This window comes from Pyrus communis, chromosome 3 (genome assembly GCF_963583255.1).
Source record: "Pyrus communis chromosome 3, drPyrComm1.1, whole genome shotgun sequence".
NCBI lineage: Eukaryota > Viridiplantae > Streptophyta > Magnoliopsida > Rosales > Rosaceae > Pyrus > Pyrus communis.
In genome coordinates, this window is record NC_084805.1 from 16049487 (window position 1) to 16055942 (window position 6456).

Genomic DNA, 6456 nt, shown 5'->3' on the forward strand with positions numbered 1-6456 from the left:
TCTTGTCCACAAGTTTATCAGTCGAAAAGGGGGCAAAACAGCTTCTGTCAACCTCCAGAACAATGTGAAAGTGTTGGAGATAATGAAATTTCGACACAAAGATCGTCCATCCCCATCACAATGTGCGACCTCTTCCCAGAAGACTTCTTCAATTACCCGGTCAAGGCTCCTTCCTATGAAGATTGCGAGGAACGCCTCTCCCAGAACACCAGACAATCCTTATGCCGACAAGCTCGAGAAGATAGCACCGAAGAGGAGATCCAAGATGTTTTCCACGTCACGGTTCAAGAAGGTAAAGAAGACGAAATCCCCGAGGAAGATGTCACTGCTGCACCACCACAGCTCGAAGATGGGGGGCAAGCCACAATCGATGATCTCAAGGAACTCAACTTAGGTACAAGCAAGGAACCAAAGCCTATCTTCGTAAGTGCATTATTAAGTACAGACGAGATAGAGGAGTATTATCAGCTGTTGTTAGAGTACAAAGACGTCTTTGCCTGGACCTACAAAGAAATGCCCGGCCTGGACCCTATCATCGCTGTTCATCATCTTGCGGTCAGGCCTGGAACACGGCCGATAAAGCAAACTCAAAGACGCTATCGATCTGAGCTTATCCCACAAATCGAGGTCGAGATCGACAAGCTAATCGAAGCAGGCTTTATTCGAGAAGTGCAATACCCCAAGTGGATCTCCAACATCGTCATTGTCCTTAAAAAATCAGGACAAATACGTGTTTGCGTAGATTTCCGGGACCTCAACGATGCTTGCCCAAAGGATGACTTCCCCTTGCCAATCATTGAAATCATGGTGGATGCAACCACTGGCCATGAGGCATTATCATTCATGGATGGCTCTTCTGGGTACAATCAAATTCGCATGGCCCTCGAAGACGAGGAACTAACAGCCTTTCGTACTCCAAAAGGTATCTACTGCTACAAGGTAATGCCCTTTGGTCTAAAGAACGCTGGAGCTACGTATCAACGCGCAATGCAGAAAATCTTCAATGACATGCTACACAAAAACGTAGAATGTTACGTAGATGATGTGGTGGTTAAGACGAAGAAAAGATCAGAACACTTGAAGGATCTGCGAATAGTGTTCGAAAGGCTGCGAAAATACAACCTCAAGATGAACCCGTTAAAGTGTGCGTTTGGCGTCACCTCTGGAAAATTCCTCGGCTTCATCGTCAAGCACCGTGGTATTGAAGTAGACCAATCAAAGATCAAGGCCATTCAAAGCATGCCCGAGCCAAGAAACCTGCACGAGCTGAAAAGTCTACAAGGACGGCTAGCCTTCATCAGACGCTTCATCTCCAACCTCGCAGGGCGTTGTCAACCGTTTAGTCGCCTTATGAAGAAAGATGTTCCATTCGTATGGGACAAAGCATGCCATAATGCTTTTGAAAGCATAAAGAAATATCTGTCAAGTCCACCTGTCCTGAGGGCACCTGTGCCCGGGAAACCACTCATATTGTATATTGCTGCTCAGGAAAGTTCAATCGGAGCACTCTTGGCGCAAGAGAATGAATCCCAAAGAGAAGGAGCACTTTACTACCTCAGTCGAACTCTCACCGGCGCTGAGTTGAACTATTCCCCAATAGAAAAGATGTGCCTCGCTTTGGTGTTTGCCATTCAGAAACTCAGACATTACATGCATGCTTACACCATCCACTTGGTTGCTAAAGCCGACCCTGTCAAATACGTTATGACTAAGCCAGTCTTGACAGGGCGACTCGCTAAATGGGCTTTGCTTCTTAATCAATATGAGATCATCTACGTCCCAGCTAAAGCCGTCAAGGGGCAAGCGCTAGCAGACTTCCTTGCCGATCATCCAATCCCGGCTGATTGGAAAATCTCAGATGACTTGCCTGACGAGGAGGTGTTCTACATCGACATCTTCCCGACATGGACGATGTTCTTCGACGGATCCGCACGAGCAGACGGAGCAGGGGCAGGAGTAGTATTCATGTCACCACAAAGGCACATACTACCTTACTCCTTCCAATTGAATGAGCTATGCTCCAACAATGTTGCTGAGTACCAAGCATTGATCATCGGGCTCCAAATGGCGATCAACATGGAAATCACAACTCTTGAGGTATATGGCGATTCCAAGCTCATAATCAATCAACTCTTAACTGAATATGAGGTGAGGAAAGATGATCTCGTCCCATACTTCCGGCTAGCGACCCAACTGCTACAAAGGTTCGAAGCTGTGACACTAGAACATGTGCCAAGAAAGGAAAATCAAATGGCAGACGCTCTCGCCAATCTAGCCTCAAGTATGACACTAGGAAAAGATGAAGTTGCAGACGTGCCAGTTTGCCAAAGATGGGTGATTCCTCTCGTTAATGAAATGTCACTAGATGATACAAATGTCATCTCAGTACTTCCAGTCGATGCTGAAGAGTGGAGACAGCCGCTGATCGACTACTTAGAGCACGGAAAGCTTCCAGATGATCTTAGACACCGTTCCGAAATACGTCGACGAGCACCTCGCTTCCTTTACTACAAAGGAACACTCTACCGACGCTCTTTTGAAGGACTGCTCCTGAGATGCCTAGGTGAGGAAGAAGTTAATCAAGCCATGGAAGAAGCACATTCAGGTGTGTGTGGGGCACATCAATCTGGACCAAAGCTACATTTCCAGCTTAAAAGAATGGGTTACTACTGGCCGAGCATAGTGAAGGACTGCCTGGAACACGCCAAAAGGTGCCAAGCCTGCCAATTCCACGCCAACTTCATACATCAACCGCCTGAACCATTACACCCTACAGTTGCTTCATGGCCGTTCGACGCATGGGGATTGGACGTTGTAGGACCAATTACGCCAAAGTCATCTGCAGGGAAAGCTTACATCCTAGCTGCAACAGATTACTTCTCCAAGTGGGCTGAAGCCATACCTTTAAGGGAAGTAAAAAAGGAAACTGTTGTTCGTTTCATCAAGGAGCATATCATCCATCGATATGGGGTGCCTCGCTACATTATCACTGACAACGGAAAACAGTTCTCCAACCGACTCGTGGACGAGCTTTGCGACAAATACAAGTTCAAGCAGCACAAGTCTTCCATGTATCATGCTCCGGCCAACGGCCTTGCGGAAGCATTCAACAAGACGCTGTGCAACCTCCTGAAAAAGGTAATCGGCCGAACAAAGAGAGACTGGCATGAAAGAATAAGTGAAGCACTTTGGGCATATAGGACTACACATAGGACTCCTACCCAAGCTACACCTTATTCTCTCGTATATGGCGTAGAAGCTGTTCTACCGCTTGAAAGTCAAATCCCCTCATTAAGGATGGCTATACAAGAAGGCTTGACTGATGAAGAAAATGCAAAGTTGCGCCTTCAGGAGTTGGAAGCGCTGGATGAGAGAAGGCTCGAAGCTCAACAACACTTGGAATGCTACCAAGCACGGTTAGCCAAGGCATTCAACAAGAAAGTCCGCCCAAGGTCTTTCCAAGCCGGAGATCTCGTGCTGGCATTGCGTAGGCCTATCATTACAACTCATAAGACAAAAAGCAAGTTCACATCAAAGTGGGATGGACCCTACGTAATACAAGAGATCTACACCAATGGCGCCTACTTAATCATGGCAGAAGACGGGTTGAAGATCGGCCCCATCAACGGCAGATTTTTGAAGCGCTACTACCCCTAAAGCAAACGCACCACGCTCCTGGCCCGCAAGAGCATAAACTGTGTACGGCAAAATCATCATAAAAAATCATCACTCATTTGAACTACGTTATGACTTGATCTCTTCTTTGGAAGAGTACGTAGGCAACTTGAAACTTCAAAACTTCAAGTACAGTCACATCAAAATAAATAAATAAATGAGTGATGGAAGAAAGTCAATTTTATCCCCAAAAAAAAAAAAAAAAAAAAAAAAAATGCATATGTTACTATGTATTAAAAAAAAAAAATATATATATATATATATATTCTCTATCCCCAAAAAAAAAAAAAAAAAAAAAAAATGCATATGTTACTATGTATTAAAATATATATATATATATATGATAGAGTGGGTCTTTCTACACTTAAAATCCGTGCTGAATCAAGGAAAACATAAGTCGAGATCCTAAAAAAGAAGAGCCCAAATGCAAGGCCCATCCCTTCTCAAACACACATTGTTTTGAGCTTGCTGTACAAGGAGCTCTGCTTCCTCCCCCAGGGTCAGGCTTGGCCCTCAAAGCCCAATCCGCGTTTCTGCTTTCTCCCCGCAATCTCATTGTACCTTCACAAGCAGCAGCTCTCTGATTCCCATCAAATCTGCCTTCCTTCAAGGCCAGTCTCTCTTACCTTCTTCCAGCAACCTCTCCACTACCATGGAAGTGAAGCATCAGCTTTGCTACCTCACTCCGCCAAACCCCACCTGCTACACAGGGTGCGCACACCCGGAGCAAGGTGGCCTCCACCACCAGTCACCAACTCACACTCTCAGATCACAAAGATCCAACGGTCATCAGTCGCCGAGAGTTCGAGAGCGAGAATGGAGGGCAAGGAAGAGGATGTTAGGCTGGGAGCGAACAAGTTCTCGGAGAGGCGGCCAATCGGTACTTCGGCGCAGACCCAGGACGAAGGGAAAGACTACAAGGAGCCACCGCCGACTCCACTGTTCGAGCCCGGTGAGCTGACGTCATGGTCGTTTTACAGGGCTGGGATCGCCGAGTTCATCGCCACTTTCCTGTTCCTCTACATCACGATCTTGACGGTGATGGGCGTCGTCAAGTCGAAGTCAAAATGCACAACGGTCCCACTCTCCTGACAGAAAAAAAACCATCAGGGCTTGGACTTGGGGTCTCATTTTTTGGGAAAGATTTGGAGGAGAATAACAAGCCAACTGCGTTGTCTCCAAACCCTCCAAAGAACCCTGTGTCAGGGGCAAAAAGGGGATTCTCTGACGCCATTGATGGGTGTTCTGAGAAATAGGTTTTTTACCATGAGTAATGGATCTGAGGTTGATGTGGGTAAAGCAGGAGTCTTGGGTTCTCCATTAGCCAAGAAGGAGGTTTCTTCCGTTCCTCTGTCGCCAAAGCCAGCAGCTCAGTTGGAGAAGAAGAACACTCTGGCCTCTGAGCATGCTGCTACTTCTCCTTCTTGCAAGGCACAGGTGGTAGGATGGCCCCCAATTCGATCATTTCGGAAGAATTCCATGGCCTCTAGTCTGGCGAAAAACAACGATGACGCTGCGGGTAAACAAGGGTCCGGGTGCCTTTATGTGAAGGTTAGCATGGACGGCGCTCCATACCTGCGAAAAGTTGACCTTAAAACCTACAACAACTACACTGAACTTTCCATGGCTCTGGAGAAGATGTTTAGCTGCTTCACCATTGGGCAGTGCAGTTCTAATGGACTTCCCGAGCGAGATGGTCTGAGTGCGAGTCGATTGATGGATCTTCTCAATGGTTCTGAATTTGTTCTGACTTTCGAGGACAAGGATGATGACTGGATGCTTGTTGGCGATGTTCCTTGGCAGATGTTCACTAAGAGACCTGTGGGAGGCTTCAGACAATTAAGTGTGCCATCGCTGGGAAGAACTTGTACATGAGATTCACCTGCAGCACTGGTGATGCTATGAGAATGAACATGGTCTCCAAAGGTGTGCAAAACGTTTTGGATTTCCTCCAGAATGACTTCCCTGACATGGATGTGATTGGAATTTCGGGCAACCTCTGCTCATCACTTAGCGCCACTGCAATTCCTCCACTTCAAGCTCGACGCCTTGCACTACCTCGAGTTCGTTATTCTGGCCACCATGATCAAAATCAACGAAGAACTTCAGTGACCGCTGTCAAACGACTAGTCGATCGTGAAGCTCGACGCCTTACACTCTGCTTCAAGCTCTGGCTGCTTCTGCACTTCCGCCATGGCTGCTGCCTGTGAATGTGATTAACAAAAACAAAGTTTGTCAACTCACATCTGCTTGCCTCTGCTTCTGCACCTCCACCATGGCTGCTGCCTTTGAATGTGATCAACAAAATCAAAGTTTGTCAACTCACACCCAAAGATCTCATCCGTCTTGCCTCTGCTGCTGCCTTTGAATGTGATTGACAAAATCAAAGTTTGTCAACTCACACCCAAAGATCTCCTCCATCTTCTCTCGGACTCGGCCTGGGTTTTCACCCACAAACTCAGCCTTGCAGATCACCATATAAAAGAAAAAAAAATAATGGAATCTGGCTGGACAGCACCACCAAAAAAAAATATATATATATATATATATATAATATATATATATATATATATATATAATAAAAACAATGATGGTGCTTCTGGAACCATGTGCAAAAAGAAAAAAAAAAATATATATATATAATAAAAAGAAAGAAAAAAACAATGGAGGTGCTTCTGGCACCATATGAAATATATATATAAATGAATGGTGGAACAGCGCCACCGAAAGCAAAGAAAAGAATAAAATAAAATAATAAAATAAAATAAAAAGGAATGATGA

The 6456-nt window shown here is 45.7% G+C and overlaps 1 pseudogene; it reads left to right on the plus strand.

The window, feature by feature from the left end:
- Window positions 1-4327: 4327 nt before the first annotated feature.
- On the plus strand, window positions 4328-5885 carry LOC137728283 (auxin-responsive protein IAA27-like; annotated as a pseudogene).
- Window positions 5886-6456: the final 571 nt, after the last annotated feature.